Source organism: Panthera onca, chromosome F1 (assembly GCF_046562875.1).
Source record: "Panthera onca isolate mPanOnc1 chromosome F1, mPanOnc1 haplotype 2, whole genome shotgun sequence".
Taxonomy (NCBI): domain Eukaryota; kingdom Metazoa; phylum Chordata; class Mammalia; order Carnivora; family Felidae; genus Panthera; species Panthera onca.
Genome location: NC_138355.1, coordinates 51,392,122 through 51,415,803, shown reverse-complemented (window position 1 = coordinate 51,415,803; position 23,682 = coordinate 51,392,122). Strand labels below are relative to the sequence as shown.

The 23,682-nt window shown below is 36.8% G+C and overlaps 1 long non-coding RNA gene across 1 annotated transcript; it reads right to left on the bottom strand.

Moving 5' to 3' along the window:
• Positions 1 to 91: 91 nt before the first annotated feature.
• On the bottom strand, positions 92 to 23,682 carry LOC132685755 (uncharacterized). Its single transcript, XR_009613306.1, has 4 exons — positions 23,602 to 23,682; positions 22,160 to 22,322; positions 4,863 to 4,940; positions 92 to 247 (listed from the first exon to the last, which is right to left on the bottom strand). It is a non-coding gene; the product is annotated as an uncharacterized LOC132685755 (long non-coding RNA).

The window sequence follows — 23,682 nt, the reverse complement described above, 5'->3', positions numbered from 1 at the left end:
ATCACTTCTTTTATCAGTTAGCTTGCATAGCATTCAAGTAAGAGAAAACCTACTTAACTGGCTTAAATAATGACAGAATTTATTAGCTCACAAAGCTGGAAATCCAAAGGAAGGAGATATTTCTAAATGAGCCTACTCCAGTCGTTCCAGCTCAATCAATATCTTCTTATTTCTCTTGGCTATAAACATCTCTCTGTGTTGCTTTAATCCTCAGTCTTCACAGATACCAAATGGCTTTTCCTGGATCCTGTTGAAGGAAGAGACCAGCATTCAATATCTGAAACAGAAAGCTTATTGTTTAAGTAAGCAAGGAAGAACTGTCTTTTTATGCAGACTCTCTCTGAGGAAAGTTGATCCTATACAGTGTTTTAGGAAGCATGGAATTCAGAGATTGGTGGGCTGTCAGAGGTGGGACTGTTCCTTTAGACATTAGTGAAGCCTTGCCTTTGGGCTCCTGGAGTATGGCTGTTCCTGACCTTCCAATGTTCAGAGACAGGGTGGGTGCCATTAGTTAATTTTCAGAAGTATGGTCAATGAACAGTATTGTCTCTGTTTAATTTAATAGCTTAAAACTGATTCTGTAGGATTCTTATCACGATAGTTGCAGAAAAATCAGTCTCTTTTAAGAGTTGGGAACTGAAAAAAAATTTAAATCCATAAACTTCAATGTCCAAAGAAAGAGAATAGAGTCATTTCTGGAAACTCTCTAATGAGATCTTAGAATCTTCTTTCCTAGAAATCCCCACCTAACTTAACTTCACATCTCATTGGCCAATATCAGATTGTGTGCTTATTCTTGAATAAATAAATCCCTGTAGATTTAAAATGCTATATGCTAATTAGCTAAGAAATCACTTTTTCAAAAGAAATCAACAAGGGAAAGGGAGTGGTATCACTTGGTTGGCTTAGACAAATCATGTCCTTCCCCTGCACCAGGGGTAAATCCAACAACCTACAATACGGAGAGGGTGAGCTGGATGTGGAGACATATTGTTCACCATATCCCTCTGGGAACATTCCCTGAAACATCTTTTGTCATTCCTGCAGGACATTTATACAATCCTAGCATCTCCGCCAACTTTTCTGGCAAATGACTGCCTACCTTCCTAATGGGAAAAGGTAACAGGTAACATTTCCAAAATGCCTTTGATTGTTTTCTTTAGGACAGAGTAAGGTAAAGCTCAATTTCTCAGAAGTTTTCCCCACCAGGACTATCTAGGGTTAGTCCTAAAATGTTAAATGCTAATTTTTAATTCAAATTTTTATATTTATAAAAGTAATGCATGCACATAAACAAAACCTAGTTTAAGGGAGAAATAAGCAAGGGTTGTTATGGAAGATCATAGTTGAAGTGAGTCTTCATGGGTGAGGAAATTTTAACCAAGTGGCTAAGGGTAGTCTAACACTTCATGTAACCTTGCAGGTGGAGATTGACAGTCCTACACATGATACTTTAGAGGAAAGGTAGAATTGTGAGGTTTCTTTCTTGTGAATGATCAGGCTTATTCCTTTTGCCTCTATATTTATGAAATCTCTTATGTAATGGTCTTAAGGGGCATAGATGTCTTTAGACACCAAAGAAAGAAGGAGGAAGCAAGAAAGAGGAAATGATTGCCAGAAATAGAAGTTAAAATGTGCCATAAACTGGTTTCATGACCCCAGCATTTTTCCAGTGGCAACATGTGATGGTGCTGCAATTTGGTGCTATATGCCCCTTCAGAAATGGACTCACTATTCCCCACCTATGGGGATGCTGCCAAGAAATGACCTTTGACTCTCAGCTCTCTTAGTGGCTTAGATAAAGAAAAGTGACCTAAGATCATACCTCTTTCCAAAGGCAGGCTGCAATCAATGATTGACCAAAGTGAGGGTGAAAGTCCAGCCCATTCATCCATCTTGGAATGATTCTGAAGACTCATCTCAGCTGCAGAGCACCTTATAAGGTCAAGGTAGGCCTCTGTTGATCTGCATTTCAGCTCAACTTCCCTTTTTGCCCAATCTGGCTTCTTTCCTTACCCTTCTACCCGTGTACTAAGTGCACTTCCTAATAATAAAATACTGTATGGTAACATTTACCTCATAATCTAACCCCCAGGGAATCCAGCATGCAACAGTTGTTATGAGAACCAGGAGTGTTCCAAAAATACAAATATTGAGATGGGATGTTGGAGCTGGATTGCTTTCTATCTATCTGACAATGATCATCAAACCCAGGACTCCACTGTAAGAATAGCTGAGTTCCAAAGAGGTGAAACTCCCAAACCAGGCAGGTTTGCCTAAGTTCAGAGTCCTGGTTGAGAAAGAATACAGCCTTGAAACCTGGTTTTATCTCATCCTCTCATTTTTTTTTTAATTTCCAGCTTTCCGTGAACCATTTGGACACAAAGAATGGGCCCATCCTCCAAGTTAAGAGCTAGAACTCCCATTTTCATAAACTTATTGCAGAAAACAAGTGTTTCCATTATGAATTTCTTCCATTCATGGTTATTATGCCAATAATTGGTGGTAAGAGTCAAAGAGGAACATGCTGATCAAAGTGAGTAAAGGGTATATCATGAAAGAACAGCAAAGGATCTTGAATATATGTGTTAGCAGAGTCTGGGAGAGTACATTCTGAGGTCATGGCCTGAAGGGAATAGGTAAAATACAAATTGCAAATATATAAAATGTAAAAAATAAATATATAAAACATATAAATTGTGGGGGTGCCTGGGTGGCTCAGTCAGTTAAGCGTCCAACTCTTAATCTCAGCTCAGGTCATGATCTCACAGTTTGTGAGTTCAAGTCCCATGTTAAGCTCTGTGCTGACAAGTATGGAGCCTGCTTGGGATTCTGCCTCCCTCTCTCCTTTTCTCTCTCTCTCAAAATAAATAAACTTTTAAAAATAAAAGAAAATACAAATTGTGTTCCACTTCAAGTTCATATGCTTAAGCCTTAACCCCCAATATGTTGTATTTGCAGATAGGGCCCATAAGAAGGTAATTAAGGTTAATTGAGGCCATAAGGATGGGGCCCTGATTTGATAGGATGAGAGTCCTTATAAGAGGAGACACCTGAAAGCTCACTCAACCTTTCTTTCCCTGTGTGTGCACAAAGAAGAGATCACACAGAGAGATGGTGGCAACCTACGAGCCAAGCAGCCTCATAATGAAATCTATCTTCCTGGCATCTTGATCTTGAGTTGCTAACCTCTATACCTATTAGGCATAATAATAATAATAATGTTTCTGTTGTTTAAGCTACCCAGTCTACTGTATTACGTTATGACAGTTCAAGCAGACCAACACCCCGCAAAGATAATATGAAAAGCTCTAATATATGTATAAAATCCAAAGGAAGAAAGAGCTCTGCAGCAAATCCAGATCATGGTGCAAGCAGCTCTGTGGCTGAAGCCATTTGACATATTAGACCCTATTGTTTTGGAGGTATCAGTGGTGGGAAAAGATGCAGGGATGGGACCTCCCTAGGCCAGAAGGTAGGGGTGAACTGTACCTGCTGGGCCTGCCCAAATTTTTGACCTGGTAGATCCAGTAGAATACACCTCATGACTAATAGTTCTGGCTTCGTGGTTATTGAGTGTTCACTGTTCAGACACTCTATCTGTACCATGGCCAGGCAACACAGAAACTGATTTCCAAAAAGTATATAATTCTCCATTTTAGTTGGTATGGCCTTGCTCCAGAACACTAGGGATCTGCACTATGATTCTCTAATTGGTCATTGCATAAGCCCTCCCAGATTCTGCTCCACAATAAAGTCAATATTGCCCTATTTGCTGGGAGTCCTTCCAAAGGATTGCTGTCACTGTCAGACGTCTCTATAGCTTGCCTTAGATGAAAATACTGGTCTGTCTAAGCTCATGCCTTCATCCAAAGGCATTCTTCATTTAATAACTGATACACATGAAAGAGGGAAAGGCCTAGATCCCTTGATGTTACATGAGACAATTCTGAATATCACTTTTGATGTCCCTCTGGGGGTTAGCGGAGGCCTTTATTGGGATGACTTCACAGTTGAACATCTGCCTACATCTGCTTCCTTTCTCCCTTCACAGCGTTGATCCCCCAAGCACTCCTTAATAAACATCTTAAGCACTAATCCCCATCTCAAACTCGACTTCCCAGGGAATCCAACCTATAACCAGATATACAATCAATGAAAATGGTTTGCAAGCTACATTTGCTATATCATCAAATGTTCATGCCATACCCAGTTTTATCTCTGTAAAATCAAAGAAAAATTTATTTAAGTTTTGTATGTAATTTCATTCCAGTGATAGAATAACTACTGTTTAAGGGCTTATTATCTGTGAAATTAACTTTTAAAATAGCCTGACAGTTTTAAACTTCAAACAGTAATTACAACTGGGATTGCACAGAATGTTCTCTTCTTTGTTTTTAGTACCTGTGGGAGCAAATTAATTAATAAATGTAGTTTGATTTCCAAAAAGTTTGCACTAATAATAATTTCAATGACTGCAACCAAGGTCCTAAAAAGGACCACTTTCCTTGAAAGTCAGACAAATAAAGAATCAATGTTAATCCAAGATTGTTTTTCTTTCATGCAGTCCTCCTCACTTTTCTTAGTAGCTGGCAGTTAAAATGCAAAACTCATATAGATTTACTTATATCACTAGTGGAGGTATTTTGAAGGGTCTTTGGAAATATGTGTCTTTTAAGAGACCTAGACTCAAAGTAAATATTTCAGCACAATAAATAAATAAATAAATAAATAAATAAGTCAAAATTGAATAATATTTCTTAAATACAACTAATACGAATATGGATTCAACACACTAACCCTGAAATATGAAGGCCTGGGCGGGCGTTGATTTTTTTACTGAAGTTAACTTTTACACTTACCTCTCAAGTTCATTTGCATGCCAAATTCAGAAACTCGATTTGCATATTGCACTGAAGATTAACTAGCCTGCCACAGCTCTGAAAAGCAGAAGAGAGAACAAATCATTAATATCATTAGCTTAATATATTGTTTATGACAATTCCAAAGAAGGGGAATATTTAAGAAACTGGAAACCTCAGAACAGAAATTAGAAAGAAGTGTTTGTTTCTGAGTAGAAGAAAATGTGTTTAATAGTTTACTAGTTCAAGTAGCTCAGGCAAACAACCAAGGTAATTCAAATAGTAAGTAGACGTTATTTGGGGAGAACCAGAACATTAAAAGGAATGAGTCTTGATGGTCACATTACTCCTGCACTTTCTAAATGGTGCTGTAGCCTCGTATGTTTTATATACTTGTTGGAAAAGACGTTTAAACTTTAATTTGTGCCGTAGTAAAATTATATTATGTAAAGGGCTTTAAATGCTGAAGCTTGGTGTGATTAAGCAATGCTGAAACTATTGTGATGTTACAGAAAACTGGTGAAGTTATCTTCAATAAAAGAAACCAAGAGCTTCAATTATCTGCCCACAGATTATTATTTGAATTTGTGTATGTAAGCTTATGAAAAGAACTTTAAAGAAAATAAATCCCATAAATTTCTTTAAGAATTTTCGGTGGTATTCATGGCCAATTTACTTCCATCTTGGTTTCCCAGAATTTATAATAAGTCAAGTAAAATATCAGTTATCCTCTCAAAAACATAGATTTGTCCACATCTCTATCAACACATTGCTTCACAGATTTCAGACTCTTGCAAGGAAAGGACCAAATTCATCATTTGGGTGTCCAAATCATTAATTCTTCATGGTCAGCATACATCCTCCTCCATTTTTTCCACATGTCCAAATCTTATCTGATCTTTAAAGTCTTTTGAAAAATCTGTTTTGCAGGAAGCATTCTAACATTTACTCAATAATAACTTCTTGAAATTTTCATTACATTAGTGTCTACACAACACTGTAAGCTTTTAATGCTAACCTTTTTACCATTATCTGCTTCTCCCATGTGTATCTAATTTGTCTCCCCCCACCCTTTTTTTTGAGACAGAATCTTTAAGCAGGCTCCATGCTCAGAACAGAGCCAGGCATGGGGCTCAATCCCACAATGCTGGGATGATGGCCTGAGCTGAAATCAAGAGTCAGACGCTCAACTGACTGAGCCACCCAGGCACCCAATTTGTGTCCTTGAAAACAATGTAAGTAATTTGAAGACAAATGTCATATTTTCTATCTTTGTATCCTTTGATGCCCACTGGGCACAGAGTAAGGGTCCAAAATTATTTGTTGATATATTGCACCAATATTCTTCTCTTATTTATGTAAAATTTTGGACAACTTAAAACTAAATGATGAGCTGATAAACTTTACACATAAACATTAATTTGTGATCTCTTTTTAATGGAGCTCAATATTATCAAAAATTTCAAGGGTAAGTTCCCACATTTATCTTAAGCTCCCTTTATTTTTCTTCATTCTATTTTCCCTCTATTCTTTAGATTGCACAATCTCTATCGATCTATCTTGAAGTTCACTGATTCTCCTACCAGTTCAACTACACTGCTTAGTTCCTATATATATATATATATATATATATATATATATATATATATATAGTTCCTTTATTTCTTTAAGTATTATGTCCATTAGTCTCTGAACATATTTATAATGGCTTATAACCACTATTTGGAAATATTTTTTCTGTTAAATCTGACATCTAGTCCCTCTTATAAACAGTTTCTGTTGCCAGCTTTCTTCCTATATGTGGGCCACAATTTCCCATCTCTGCATGTCTCATATTTTTTTTTTTGCCAAAAAATTGGAAAAATTAGGTCATACATTGTAGCAATTCTGTATACTTGTTGCCTCCCATCCCTCTAGGGAACCTATTTTTGTTGTTCGCTTCTATTTTGTTTTGTTATTTAGCTATTTCTGTTTCTGTCACAATGTAAAGCCTTTATGTGTCTCCTCAGAGGATGGGTCCTTAGGCATGTCACCTGAAATGACAGTATTAGCAGGGTTGTCTTTGACTCCCTTTCCATAACTTCTCTGTTAAAGTGACTGCCTCACCTATAAGTTAGACCCCATTAATTAATGGCTGGCTATTATTTTCAGCAATGCCCTGTATACATGTTTATCAACAGTCTGCTTCAGTTAAACTCAGGAAGGGGTAGTTTTGAGGCCAGTCTGAAATTTGTTCTGACCCTAGCAGGCCTCTTCGCTGTCTCATTTCCCCTTTCTCTGTTGAACTATCTGACCTAACATTTAACTTGCTGTTCACAATTAAGAGAAGTTATTGCTTTTCTAGAGCACCATTAGCCTTCCACATAGTATTTCCACACACTCTGTTTTAAATAAAGTCAGTTCCTTGGGGAAAGCTTCAGAAATATGTACTCTTATGGATTAGTTCACCCTCTGAGCAAAATCTCTGAGCCCCTACTCTGGACACCGAGTGGGGCAGTAGCCTCTGATCTTCTTGTCTTGTCTCTTCTAGAGTGGAAACTTTGCCCTCTGAGTACCTTGGAATGAAGGCAACCGGGGCATCAGGGTTCTCAGGCTGCACACCTTGAGTGCGGCCTCCATTCTATGGGTGAGGGATAGGTGGAGGAAGGGAGTCCCTGACCTCTTGACCACACTCACCAGGAATTTAGGTTCTTCAGCATAGAGAGAATAAGGAATGTTGTGGCTTGTCCCTATCAGGGAAGTATGGTAAATCGTGATTAGGAGCTGAGGGGAGAGGGAGCCCCATTTTTTAGTTACACTCTCCCAGAGTTGAGCTTCTATCAAGTTGAGCTGTAGGCTGGAAAAAGAGAGAATGAGTTTTGACTCAAAGCCACAACATTTTTGCTGTTCTTATTGAGGTTTAGTAGATTTTCTTGAATAAGTGTTTCTTGATTCGCTCTATGCACATAGGACAATTTCCTATTGTCCTATGGTAGAAAGGTAGTTTTTTGGTTTTGTTCTTATAATTTTCACCAGCTTTCCACAGAGTTCCTCATGTCACCATCCTGGAAGTGGAACTAATGCAGTATTTTCATTTCTATATTAAAGAGGTAGAAACCATGTGTTTTATAACCTGCTAAGTCCACTTACCTAGTGAGTAGCAAAAGTGGAATATCAATCTTGGCATTCTACACTGTATCACTACATTGTGTTGATTACCATGATAAGGAATGTGTGTGTGTTTGTGTGTGTGTGTTTATGTGTGTTACCTTAACAAATGAACAATAAATTCCTCCATTTACCTAGCATTTGTTTACTCTGCAAGTCATGAGTTCCTACCATCTATGTGCCAGACCTGGTGCTGGAAATAATAAGTATTAAGTGGACCAATATCTCCAGGTAGCTTTCAATGCAGTAAGATTGATTGTTTAAGTAATCTTTTGCTGAGCAAGATTTTGCTGTGAGCATATCCAGTGACTATGCAAGACCCTTACTTAAATGTCTGCTGGATAACTCAAATTTAATCATGTCCCAAACCCAGTTACTGAACATTGCTCTCCCCAATCCGTTTCTACACCAGTTTCTTTGTATTAGTAAATGAAATCACTGACTTCCCAGGTTCTCAAGCCATGGAAGATGGGTCATTTTGATTCATCCCTTTCCCTTACCCCTCACATCTCATTCTTAACAAGCTACATAGAGTCCCTAACTGCAAAATACATCTCTGGTCCCCTCAATCCTCTCCTTCTCCAGCATTTCCCCAGTCAAATATCCCTCAATATTATCACCCTGCAATGGCCTCTTCACTGCTTCATTCCTTTCACTTTTTTGAACATATAATCCATTTTCCACTGAGCAGCAACAGTGGGGCCCTTGGAAAAAAATTTAAATTGAGTGTTGTAACTCTCTTCCAGTGGTATTCTATTGCATGTACAGAAAATTCAAATTCCCTTTCTTGACATATAAGCTCCTTTATTATTTAGCCTTCACCTACCTTTTCAGTTTTGCTTTTTTACCAAGTTCTGCTTAGTTTGCATGCTGATCCTCTTTTTATTTCTCAAGTACTTCAAATTTATAACTCCTACATTAATTTCATTTCCTGGAAAACTCTTGACTATGTATCTATTTGACTGACTCTTCCTCAATCTCCAGTTCTTATTCCAATTCTCACAGGGATCAATGACCATAACATAGCGCATAATACTATTTATACCTTTAAAAAATTACTTCTTTCTATATCTCTTTAAATGCACTTAAATCTATCTGAAATAATCTTATTTACTTAATTTTATATTGTTGCTTCATCTTCCTGGAAAGTAATAAAGCATTTAATAATACAAATTTTAAAATAAGTTAATGAATGATTGAATAAATGTGTGAATGACATAATCTACAAACTGCATGTTGAGAAATGTCTTTAAAAGGGTGTATTAATTAGGGTAACACTACTGTATATAATTGTTTAAACATAATAGAAGTTTATTTTTTGCTCACATTAATTACTCCTGACCAGTTCTAATCCAAGTGATCTAGAGAGATCTTCAGAGATCTAGAATCCCTCCATCTTAAGAACCCATGACTTCCAAGATTATCAAGCTTGTCTATATCAAGTCAGTGGAAGAGGAAGGAACACATACAGAAATTGTACCTTTACCTCTACCTTGATCCAGAGTTGACAAACTTCCCTGAAAGCACTATTTATAAGTTAACATTTAGACACAAAAGAGGATGGAGCTGCTTCCAGCCACAACCTTGTACTATGGGGTACTCATGATTACTTTAAAATCTGGAAATCTCTCTGACATTTTTTTAAATGAAGAATATATATTTTTTAGTTATATCTTTTTATATTTCCTCTATCAAGCTTATAAACAAAGTTGATATGTAGAATCCCAAACTAACTATATTATTTTATTTGAGGAGCATACCCAGAAATATTTATAGATAACATGGCAAGCCTAACATTTCCATAAGTAAGACCTCAAAAGCATGATTTATTGTGTTAACCTCATTATTTTCTCTATGCTAGTTTTCTTCATTTTATTTCTCATTCGTCCTAGTTTCTTTAAATGATGAAATAAAGTTCCATGCAGAACACATACAAGACAAATAAAAATATATTAAAGCATATATAATAAAATATGCAACTGCATTTTTAAAAATATATACATTGGAAAGGTAAATTTATAAAAGAAAAATTGCATTTTGAAGTGTAAATTATTGAAGAGAAGAGTTTTGGTTCTTGAGAATTTCTAATCTCTCTTTTGCAGATTCTGTGTTGTTTTCACTGGTGACTCCCACATGTCCCCAGGCACCAAGACATAACTATATCACACTAGAGGGAAGTAACAGTGTTTTACTTCCCTCTAACACCACCCAAAAAATGTCTTAGGTGCTTTTTAAGTTTTCAGTGGACATGCTGGATCAATAAACAGGTAACTTAACTTTTGTTTTTCTCAATGTTATCCTCGCTAAAGGGGAATAATAATAGCATATATCTCAGTTATTTTAATGAAAAATTAATAGCCTATGTAAAGCAATTAACAAAGTGCCTAATAGTTTGTACAGCCCACTATTTTAAATGACACACAATGTTTGCTGGGTCTGTTTTATGGTAATATCACATTCCACTTCTGTGGGTGGTGCTCTAGCTCTTTTACTGAGTAATCCAAATTCTATTTCATAGGAGAGGAAACTGTAGCAACTTGGTTTTATATTAATTAATTTTCTCCTGTCCCCTAACTGACATGAATAATACTAATAATGGTGATGAAGAATTTTACTTTGTTTTCAGGTAGAAAAATTGCAAAAATGATATTACCCCACCATGAATGGAAGCTGCTAGGACTTTGAGTCCCTTATAATTATGAATATTATAATTATGAAAATTTTCCCCTCCAAATCTATACCCCATCTTTCTTCATAAAGCTCTTCATTCTGTCTACCTAGAGCTAGCCAAAATGCAAATTTTGAGAGCACCATACTAAGACTGCTCTCGCTTCTAACTCTCAGGAGTTCCCCAAAACTACCCTCAGTTTGAATGATTTTCTGGAAGGACTTATAGAACTCATTCAAAGCCATTATAGCCATGGGGATGGTATGGTTTGTTACATTGAAAGTGTACAAATAAGAATAAGTCACAGGCAGAGACACATAAGACAGAATTTTGAAGTGTTCTAAATCTGAAGCTTCTGTTGTCCACAGGAAACATTACCCTCCCAGATTGATGTGTGACAACGTACACAGAGTATTGCTAACCAGGGAAGTTTGCCTGAGTCTCGATGTCTAGAGTCTTTATTGGAGATTGATCAGGTAGGCATTAATAGATTATTTGCCCACATGGTGGAACTCATTCTCCGGGCCCACTGATTTGTGAATGATCCAGAGTTCCCACTAAAAATCACACAGTAGGTCCTTCTATGACTATTGTGTGTGGTCATTCTCCAACCTAAATAAAAGTACTTCCCTCTCGTATAACATAGGTTGCCTCTTAGAAGCAAAGGGCAAAGGGTCAACGTCTGTTTGGCCAAGGCCAAATTCTTTATTATACATTGTCACCAGCAAAAAGCTGCTGATAGTTTGTGTATAGGTCAACTTTTGCCCCTAAAACATATGATTCTGTGTTTTTATATCCAAACTTTCAAAGAGAGAAACCTGAGTGTTTGGTTTGTCTCTATCATGTAGGTCATGTGGAGATTTCAGCTAAACCACTCCTCCAAAGTCTTCTAGTTTACAATAAACACTAACCATTATGATTTTATTTTTTTTAATTTTTTTAATGTTTATTTATTATTGAGAGGCAGAAAGACATAGAGTGTGGGCAGGGGAAGGGACAGAGAGAGAAGGGGACACAGAATCCAAAGCAAGCTCCAGGCTCTGAGCTGTCAGCGCAGAGCCCGATGCGGGGCTCCAACTCATGAATCGCAAGATCATGACCTGAGCCGAAGTCGGTCGCCTAACCAACTGAGCCACCCAGGCGCCCCATTATGATTTTATTAAAATAATCATTGCATATGTACATAATATGTATTTATTTTCCTGGAGTTAATTATTTTATGTACCTAATAGCAAGAAAACATTGATATGCAAAGTAAGCAAAAGAGGAAATAGTCATTTAGAGTTTGGCCATTGATTTTACTCCATTATCCATATCTTAACTTTTTGGTCCAAATCATGGTTTGTCCATATTTAATTCAGTGAATGGAAAAGTATGGCTTTCATGAGTAATCCACTTTTATGTCTAACTTCTCTTTGAACCATTAAAAGACTTTTCTTTTGCTTGATCCGAATTACTCTTGCTCAAATTTAAATGAATTTTCTTTGTTCTGTTTTTAGCAGTCAGATCAAGCACTGCATTGGAGAATGAAAGTAGCACAAAAATTACTACTAACCATTTCTCAAATACGTCAAAGTCACTTCAAATTCTAACTCTTTCTTCCCAGATTTTAGCCATTCCTCCCCCATGGGGTCATAGAAAATCTAATAAGAAATAAGAGTGCGAGAAACTCTCAAAACTATTCAAAAATATGCCCTTTAACAAAACTTCATGCAAATGGATTGCCTGCACTGTATTTTTTTAAGTTGCTTATTGCATACAATAGAAAAAATGGTCTCCATACCCCACAACAGGACATGGAAACAACTATAGGGTTATATCTTTTGCATTCTCAGTTTCTAAATGTTAGAAATGTTATGATTATGTTGCTAAGCAATGTGCAAATCAATGGCTCTTTGGGATCTCGTATCCTTTGGAAGAAGATATATTTAACAGTTTGTTTATAACATATTTTCCTAAATGTAAAATACCTACAGCATTGTTAAAACACCTGGCTTTAGGTCATCTAATTAAACTCATTGTAAACATATCTTAGGAAGGTTTATTTTCTAACTACATTATGTGAAATATAATGGGAGTATTTGTGTGTGTGTGTGAGAGTGCATGTGTGTGTGTGTGTGTGTGTGTGTGTGTGTGTGTGTATTTCATACTATTTTTACCTTTACATTTATAATAGATGTGGAATTTCTGAATTATCTAATGTGAAATTCCAAGTGATTTACAGGAAGAACTGTTGACACTTATCACCTAGCTTAGAAGTTCTAACCATTGCACTGAGCCATAGAATCTTTCCACCAAGTCTTTGCTAAAGTCTTTCGTCTACAAAGTCAGGGCAACTTATTAATAATAGAAATTTAATCTAAGTGGAAAAACCTGGCAACATTTCCTAAAGTTTCAGAGGGGTTCAAGAATAACTCTGGTTAAGCCCCAGAAGTTCTAAGGCCCCAGAACTGAACCTTATAGGAATTCATAAATGAAGAGCATTAATATATTTTACCTGCTTGTTCTTTCATGCACTCTTGAATTTAATAAAATATTTTCTGAATGCTAACTACATGTTAGACAGAAATAATATAAAGCCAAATCCTATGTAACATATTTCTTCAAGATACTTACATTACGTTTGTCCAAGTTAATAAGGGCAAAAGACACTGTGATTACTTTGACAAAAAATATGATTCAAGTATTAGAGTATGAAGGATCCTAAAATTTAGAAAGTAGCAAATGAGAAAAGAACACAAAGGAAAAAAAAACTACTGGACATAGACACTAAGGCATAAAATGTTCCTGTGCATTTGGGTAAATACAAGGACCATAGTGTGTCTGGAGAAATGTTTGAGAGGGCAGAACAAGTGGGGGAAAGGCTATGTATATACCATGCCATTCCAAGTGGCAAGGAGAGAAAATTAGCAGCTTTGAGCTGGTTATTCAAAATATCAGTATTGAATTTAGAATAATTAAATTAATAGTAGTGAAAGTGATAAATTGGAATTGGAGATAGACAGGGTTAAAAGTAACCCTGTAAGCAGGGAAGCCAAATTGGAGAGCAGTTTGGAAATGTTGGGGGTTATTAAGTGACCCTATTAAGAGATTAGAAAAAATTGGACTAAGTAGCTCTGTGTTTAGAGAGGAGAAAATTAAGAGAGGGTATATTAAGGCTGTGTAAATAAGAGAATATGATATTCAGAAATTATAAGTTATAGCAGTCATTAATCCTGTTCACTAAACACGTCTGGGTTTCCAGGGTGTGATCACATGGAAGAATGCTGCTCCCTGAACCCTTGTTTTGGAGGGTAAATTATAAGCCAAAGTTAGATATTTCACTTTTGCACTGGAGCGTTTATTGAATTGACAACACGAAACCCTCTAGCCCTTCCTTCCCTGTGGTCCATGAACAGCAGCACACACATCGCAGGTTGCTCCCACAGGCTGTGCTCCTGAGAAACTGAGACGACTGGAGCTCCTTGCAGACCTGCATGGGATCTGCAGCATGAATGAGAACTAAACCTCTACTGTTCTAAGTCACTGATGTTTTCAAGCTGTTTGTTACCACAGCATAACATACCCTGCTCTGACCAATTCAAAAGCCATTGGTGCAAAACAACAACAACAACAACAACAACAAAAACCCGCAAATGAACCAATAAACCAAAATGGAGAGCTCACAGACAGACCTGCACACAGATACACTATGAATAGGGTACCCCACAGATCAACTAGAAAATGAAAGATTGTTTGGTGTAGAAAAACTGGCTCACTATATGGATAAATATAAAACTGGATCCCTACTTAATACCACGCAAAAATGGAAAGCTTAGATGGACTAAAGACTTAAATCTAGAATAAATGTTCACTGGAAGAAACGTTAGGAAATCACTATGACCAAAACCAAAAAAATAATTTCTTAAATAAACCTTTCAAAACACAATCCAATAAGAAAAAAGTATAGAAATAAATCTAAAACAAGGGAAAAAACCCCTGCAATCCAAAAACAAAAATAAGAAAAGGCATGTCAAATCCTTTCCAGCAGAGAAAAACAAATGAGATGACAAATAGAAGAGTAATGCTCAAAATCATAGTTATTGGGGAAATGCAAATTAAAGCAATAAGGACACAACACTTTTCTATTAGAAAGCTGTCTAATACAAAGTGCTGGGTGTGTATAAGCCCTCATTCTCCACTGTGGAAAGTTATACTGGTGAGACCTTGCTGGAAAGCAGTCTTGAATTACTTAATTAAATATAAAATATATACAATCTGCTCCTGATCACACATCCCAGCAAGATTTTCACAAAGGTAGTTTAGATGACATGTAAATAGATGCTCAGTGAAGGATTGTTTATGGAGATGGGTGGAATAGATGGGTAAACCGTGGTGGCAGTGCATGATGAAATATCAGGAGGCAGTTAGAAGCAACACATTAGAGGGAAATCTAGGAAGATAAATAATCTTAGAAATGTATTGATTACTTTTTTGAAAAGTAAATTATGTCATATAATCCTATTTGTGTATATTCAGTCTGCAGACAAAATGATCATTTGAAAAGGAACACTTAAAATAATAAACACAATAAGCACATTAATATTGTTGCCTATGTTGAGTGGAGGGTATAGAACAGGAATCGGGTAAAAGGATAAAGAAGAATGAGCAAGCATGTAGAAAAAATAAACAATGCATGGAAAAAAAATGGTTCTACATTTCAAATGCTGTATTGCAACTTGAGAAGTTAAGTATGCTATGAAATAGCATAAGAAACGCCCTTCATTTGAGTTAACATTTGGAAACTAATTTTAATCATCCATACAAATTGTCTAAGACAGAGATAAGAATATGTTATGATAATATATGACTATGTTGCAATTGTTATGGGCAAACCAGTTTGATTCAAGTGTTATCAGAATAATTTGTATGCATGGATTCCAGTGGGATTCAGTATGTCCTGTCATGAGACATCTCAAACTTAACTATGCATTGTAAAATTGGGCCGTTGTTATTTTTTTCATATTTAAAGCTAATATTTTGCTCTGCCCGCACTCAGATTTTATTGAATTCCTTTTCCCCCACTATTATCTGCCCATACTGCTCATTTCTTGAACGTTGGGTCACACATTCTCATAGAAGATAGACCCTATACTTGGTGCTAAGAATGATGGGTATTTGGAGTCACCTTGGTGGCTCAGTCAGTTGAGAATCTCTGACTCTTGGTTTCAGCTGAGGTCATGATCCAGCGTCATGGGACCAATCCCTGCACTGGTCTCCCCTCAGAGCATGGGGCCTACTTGGGATCCTCCCTCTCCCTTTCCTCTGCTTGCGCACTCTTTCTCTCTCTAAAAAAAAAAAACAAAAACAAAAACAAAAAACAACAAAACAAAACAAAGAAACGAAACCCAAAAATGTTAAGAATGACAGATAAATAAAATAAAAATGTGAAAATAAAAATGTGAAAAACAACATGAGCTATGACTTTGCAACCTTACTACATGGTTGCAAAGGACACAGATAGATATTAATACCTATATCATTAACTAATAATTCCATGAAACAAAGACAGGAAGAAATGATGAACCTCCAGAATACAGCTATGCAGGCTGCTTGGATAAATGGGATTTGTGTGAGGGCACACACAGTTTGTTAAGTGTCTGACTTTGGCTCAGGTCACGGTCTCATGGTTCATTAGTTTGAGCCCCATTGGGCTCTGCACTGACAGTGAGGAGCCTGCTTGGGATTCTCTCTCTTCCTCTCTCTGAGCCCCTCTCCTGCTCTTTTCTCTCCCTCAAAATAGATAAACTTTATTTTAAACAAAGGGATTTGTGGGGCACCTGGGTTGCTCAGTTGGTTCAATAAAAGCACTTTCTTACTTGTGTCTTGTTCAACATTAATTTAAACATACAGACTTTAAAGGATATTAAGGAGGACATTAGTGATGAACTGGGTGTTATATGTAAGTGATGAATCACTATATTCTACTCCTGAAACCAATACTACACTATATGTTAAGTAACTGGAATTTAAATAAAAACTTTTCAAAAAATCAAGAAAGTAATAAATAATAATTGGCAACTTTATTATTCAACAATAAAATAATTTTTAAAAATATAGGTGCCTGGGTGTCCCAGTCAGTCAAGTGTCTGACTCTTGATCTCGGCTCACGTCATGATCTCATGGTTTTCGAGATTGAGCCCCATGTAGGGCTCTGCGCTGAGAGCACAGAGCATGCTTGGGATTCTCTCTCTCCCTCTCTCTCTGGCCCTTAACCTACATGCACATGCACACACTCTCTCTCTCTCAAAATAAATAAATAAACATTTTACAAAATAAGATAAAAATAAAAAATGAAAATAAATAAACATACAGATTTTAACTTAGTATCAGAGTTCTGGAATGATGATTATGCATACCTGTTATGTCCTTGTTTGATACCAGTTCGTTTTTTGTCTTCATCTCAATCAATACTTTTCTCATCCTATATCTAACTAATAGTCTCTAGCTATTTGTACATTATCATTAAACACTTTTTTCCATTTTTATCTCTTCCAAAAGGAAGCAGATCTGTAACACCAATAATAGTAACTAATAACATAACTAAATTAGAGACTTGAGAATAAGAGTGTTTTTCTAGTGGGTTAAAAAAATCCTTGCTTAAAATATTCTGAATATATTCTCACATCAGCAGTTTTCCATGATTTCTCACATGGAAGATTAGTAAGAGAATTATTAAAAATTAGAGGAATTCTATAATGCTTTACATGAATGCAATATATTTACTTATATATGCTTATATATTTTTATATAAAATATATATCTATATTATGTAAAATATACATTTATACTATGTAAGATATATATTTTTCATTATATAGATTTCATTATATATATATATATATTTTTTTTTTTTCCTTCAATACCAGAAGTGGAGGTTATGGAGACTTTGCTCACTGCTGTTATTTTTTATGACAACCCTAACTACAGTGGAAAACTTTGAAAAGAGAAACAACTTTTGCATTAAGATAATCTATTTTTGCATGTGTGTTTCTTTAAAATAATTTCTAAACATACTTGTAAACATGACCATCTAATGCCATGGAAAAACATTATCTCAACATCAAGATAAAACCGAAGCGAGAAGTAGAGCCCGAGGCAATAGCCAAGGGTGCCATCATGCTTTGGCAAGTAGCTCCTACTTACAGAGAAAGGTTTCCTTCTTTCAAATGAAAGCACATGCTTCTGCTATAGAATTAAACAGATTTTTGAGTCCTTGGTCTCACCTAAATTTTGGTACTAACATTCATATTCACTTTAAATGTCTTGTAAAATATCTAGCATTTTGAGTCTTGTTTCTTCCAGGAGCACAAATTAAAAATGAGTAAAGTAGAATAAATTAATTCCTCGGAAACAACACACATAAATCCAGTCAAAAGCTACATTGCACGATTCATATATTAAAAAAATTAAGCAGTGCAACTAAAAATGACTGAATATTAACTTCCTTCTCATCAACAAGCAGATGGTGAGAAGAAAACCCTCAGATTTGAAGTCTTAGAAGACAGATATTGGGAGTTTTCCTTAAAGAAAGTTGCCTAGAATTGAATGTAAGTTCCCAGAAAACATTTTGATCAAGAAATTAATTTTCGGAAGGTTTCAGTCTTGCTTCGAGACTGTTTTTAGAGTATGTTTGTGACCTAATTCCAAAGAAAGTGACAAAATGCAAGTAAAGAAGAAAAATTACCATGAAGCATGCTCTGTATCTAAGTGCCATTTATTTCTATAGATGCCAAGTTAACCATGCTGCTGCATTTTGATAACATAGGAGAAAACGCATGATTATATTTCACCATAAATGGATTGTCCCCTTTTACTGCTTTACACCTTACAATGTGGTCTTTGGTTTTGTGTACGTATACAAAGTTTTCTTTTATATAAAATCTGTCATTTAGAGCTTAGTGGTTAAGAGAGTTTCTATAGTCAGACTTCTGGATTTAGAAACCTGCTCAGCAACTTGCTAGAGTCATCTTGAGAAAGTCCCTTCTGTGTCTCAGTTTCTTTATCTGTAAAAGGGGGTACAACAGTAGCATCAACCTTACAGGAGTCTTTTAAGGATTAAATGAATTCATCTGTTCAGAATTCGCTAAATGTACTATTATTAATGTTGCTTAATCTAGATTAGGAAAGAGACATGAAGAGCTCTAATTATAATAGCAAAAAGAATACAAATAAGTGGCATGAGAAATTTAGTAGCAAATGTACTATGGTGCGTTTAATCTTTCCTGAAGTGGTCTCAAGGAAAGGCAAACGGATCAGGGACACTTTAGTTGAGCACTGGAGAGTGAGTATATTTCCAAATGACAGATATGTGGCAAGAGACTTACAGAAGGAACTAGAAAAGCATGAAGTCATGAAACTGCATGATATACTCAGAAAATATCACATAGTCGTGTGTGCTTGGAATGTATATTTAAAAATAAACATCTTTATTTGATTAATTGATTCATTTTCTTTGAAATTGTGGTACAGAAACAAATGGGGAAATGATTGGGAATCATTATGCCTCACTCCCTTTGCTCAGTTTTCCTATTTTTCTTTATTAAAATCCCACCATTATTAAGAAATTAACAACCTCTTTGAGTCAAATAGGCAATCAAAATTCTGGCCAATCCACAGACTTTTTGCTAGGTGACAGTCCCTAAAACAACAGGTTTCAGGTGGATGTGCTGACTGAAACTGAACTTCAGCATTTATTAGGAAGTCTGACTGAAGTCTCTCTTGGCAGAACTGGGCCTCATCAAGCTGGCTAACGATTTCGATACTATTTGCAGTATTGTGGGCTGATTGTGACCTGCTTCCTGCTCTTCGAGAGCTGTGTCAGTGAGCATGCATTTGTCATAGTGCAGATACAGAACCCAAAGCAAAAAACTTGTGAATTAAGGAAAAGCATGTGGAGGGCTTCCCCAGGAAAAGTCACGCTGTATAGATCTAAGTCCTTCTGGAATGCATGTTCTCAGGCGTCTGCATGATGTTCTTGAGGGATATGGTGCACTCCCTATCCCCGTAACTACCCTACCTGTTATTCTCTTGCCTCTAGACTGAGGTGGACTCTTAAACATTCTTGGGGCTAAGTTGGATTTGGGATCAACACCTTCCACAAAACGTGCTGTCCTGGCAGAGGCCTGGGGGTTCTCTGTAAACACACTTGGACTCCTTCTTCTGTTTCACTTGTGTACCCACAATCCCCGGTAGGGTTCTCTATCAACAGCCACAGTTCTGTAATAAGGCTTGGAGGCAGCCCGGTAACATCACTATTTGCATATGAAGTATGCTTCTGATTACGTCTATGCTCAGATCACCCCCAGTTGCTCCCCAGCATTAGTCACCATTTCCAACTTTCCTTATAGTTTACAATTCAGCATAGGGCTTTCCTTCCAGATTCATTCTGAACAAGGCCTGTGTTTTGGGGTACTTGATGTTCCCTATACTTTTCTCTATACTTTTCCTATACTTCTCCTCTATCATAGAGGTTATCACTGTATAATTATTTATTATATTATTTAGACCTATGTTTGTCTATTATTTATAAATTTTCTTCACTACTCTGTGAACTCTGGGAAGTGGAGGATCTTCTTTTATTTACCTTTGTCACTCCAAACTCCAGAAAAAAAAAGTCTGGCCTAAAATATGTGTTCAGTAAATGTTTCCTGATTAATGGATGAATTACCAGGTTTTTTCCAAAATAACTTGTAAACTACGTAAAATGCTAATATTAATGATTTATTTCTTTGTAAATAAGAATTATCCTTTTACTAGGATCTTTTTAAAACTATGACTACTTTTTTAAGCAGCACAAATCTTTAATATAACTATAAATCCCTTTATTGGAAATTTCTTTTAACGTTGGAGTATCTAGGGATGCCTGGGTGGCTTAGTCTGTTGAGCATCTGACTTCAGGTCAGGTCATGATCTTGTGGTTTATGAGTTCAAACCCTGCATCAGGCTGTCTGCTGTCAGCACAGAGCCTACTTCAGAAGCTCTGTACCCCACCCCACCCCCAAAATAAATAAACATTAAAAAAAAAGATTGGAGTAACTAAGACCGAAAGATGGGGAATAAATGAGAGAATCTAGATAGGACTCTGAGGGCAAACTTGTCTACTTCCCAATTTCTCCAAAAATAAAAGTGCCTCAGATCTAAACCAAAGGTTTTCGCGCCAGCCAACAATGGTTGCTACTCTTAACGGAGAGCCAAGGAAAGCTTCTAGCTACTTAGTATCTAAGATAGATGGTATGGATTTTAAAACAAATGTTTAAATCCACTTAAGCCTTTTACACAGTGAAGGTTAAGTGACCATTAAAATGGGAAGGTTCTATATGTTATTTTAGTACACAGACAAAAAAAAATGCATCTACTACAAAACATAATCCATTAGGTTAATGATCTATGCTGAGGTGGCAAAAATATATCAGGGAAGTGATTCATTGATTCCGTCAGCCTCTCCCTACATCAACTTGCATTTTCAGAGAGATGCAATGCTCGTTTTTCTTTGGATCATTCTGTGGTAAATGATGACTTAATTTCTCTGTCAAAATAGCATTCTCAAAGGCAAGCCCAGAAAAATTACACCAAATAGCATCATTATGCAGTGTATACTAATCCAAGTACATCTCCATTCTTTCTCAGGTGTTTTTTGCTTGTTGGTTTTGTTTTGTTTTGCAGTGACTGCTCCTTCAGGACCATATTTCTATATCTGGTATGCAAGTCAAGTAACAGAAAGGGCAACTAAACTGTGTTCTTGAACAGTTGCCATGGATGCAGTGCTAGGAAATATATATTGTATTAAATCTCCTTTTAAAAACCTTCTCCCAAAAGTCATACTTCATCTTGGAGATTAATAGTTTGCAAAGGAAATATGATGTAAGCTGAAGCACACTTCTGGCTCTAACCGGCACGGCGAAATTCAGAGCTTGTGCTGGGTCAGACACAGTGCGTCTCCCGGCATCCCGTAATCAGTGCGGTCCTCCTGCCAGGTGACTGTGGACTCTGGCAGTGCTATTTCCCCTTTTATTCCTCAGGTACAGGTATAGGAGAAGTTTTCTGCATATTTTAATACCAGTATATCCTCACTGGTCCCTTTTTCTTTTCCTTCAACCCTTTCATCAATTTGCAACCAATCACTAAAATGATTTCCTCTGTTTGAAATTCCTAGAATGATTTCTGTTTTCTGACTAGAAACTGACGACTGAAGTAACTTTTCAGTCAATTATGAAACCTAACTTTTTCCGCATGTTTCAAAAATCTGGAGCCTGGGATGAAAGCTGCAGATGAAGATATTTTTTCTCTTTATTTCTTTGTGTGTGACTCAGAATTTTTCAGTTGACACATCAAGAAACCCCAACTCAGGTTGAGTTAAAAAAAATTAAAAATTTGGCTCATTAACTGAAAATTCCAGTCAGTACACAGGCATTACATATGACTTTACCAATCAAAAACATACCTCCGACATCCAATCTTTGCTCTCTGGTGCGGCTTTCTGCAGGCCCAGACTCACAGCTTCAGCAGGTCCCAAGCTTCACATCCTTCATTACCCCAAGCAAAATTCCAAAGACTCCCCACATATGGCACATATTTGCTCCACATGCCCACTTCTGTGTCGATAGCTGTTAGCACACAATGTGATGTACTGATTACTTTAGGCAGTGTGGCCCCACTCTTGAAACTCAAGTAGAAGATAATTGCTCCCCAAAATTTTACACTTGCAGGAGGTACACCCTAGTAGCTCATGTAGGAACTAATTTCACCCCCAAAGTGGAATATTGACAGTTGAGGAAAATTTATTTCAAAGAAAAGTGAAGCACATTAAGTAAAGAAGAGCAGGAATGGATGTTGGTCATCAAATAAAAGACAATGAAACCATGCATATAGCCTGACCAAAAAAATAATTTTATCATTGTAAAGATCTGCAAATGTCTCTTCTTGGAGACCTTTAGGATGTGACGAGCAGGTCCAGTACAAATGTACCATGATTACTCTCTCTGAGAGTGATCACAGAATTCTAAATTGAAGAAGTATACCAATGACACATACTACTAAAATGTGTAGTATATCTCTTGTAATGGACTAACAACAAAGTAACTGATATTTATGACTTTTTAAAGTGTATTTATTTATTTGGAGAGAGAGAGTATGTGTGAACATGCACGGGTGAGAGAGGACATGGGAGGGGGAGGGGCAGAGAGAGGGAGAGAAAATCCCAAGCAGGCTCCATGCTGTCAGTGAGGAGCCCAATGCAGGGTTTGAACTCACAAACCATGACACCATGATCTAAGTCGAAATTAAGAGTCGCAGGCTTAACCAACTGAGCCACCCGGGTACTTCTATCACATTTTATGTTGGACTGTTAATTGTTTCTAAATCTCTATACTCCTCTTTCTAAAAGTAATTGGTTTTATTTAGGCATATAGCCAGACTTGTAGCAAGTTGAGACCATGTGGCCAATTTTGCACCAATGGAAACTGAGCAGAAGTTGTGTATCACCTAAAATGAAATCACCTTCCGAGGTGCCTGGGTGGCTCAGTTGGTTAAGCTACTGGCTTTGGCTCAGGTCATGATCTCATGGTTCATGAGTTCGAGCCCCATGACAGGCTCTGTGCTAACAGCTCAAAACCTGGACCCTGCTTCAGATTCTATGACTCCCTCTCTCCCTGTCCCTTCCATGTTCATGCTCTCTCTCTCTCTCTCTCTCTCTCTCTCTCAAAAAGAAATAAACATAAAAATTTTTTTAAAAAAAGGAAGAAATCACCTTCCAAAGGTAGGAACATAGTCCTGGTTCTGAGAAAGCATGAAACACGCAAAGGAAGAGGAGACTTTAGCTGAAGGAACCTGAATTCCTGAAAGACCACATGGAACAGAGCATCCTTGCAAGCCTAAACCCCTCACCTCCAGAAAGTCATATGACAAATGGTGTTCTCTCTTCTTATAAGCAGCCCAGTCTTCACTCTAGGCCAGACTAGTTGGCGG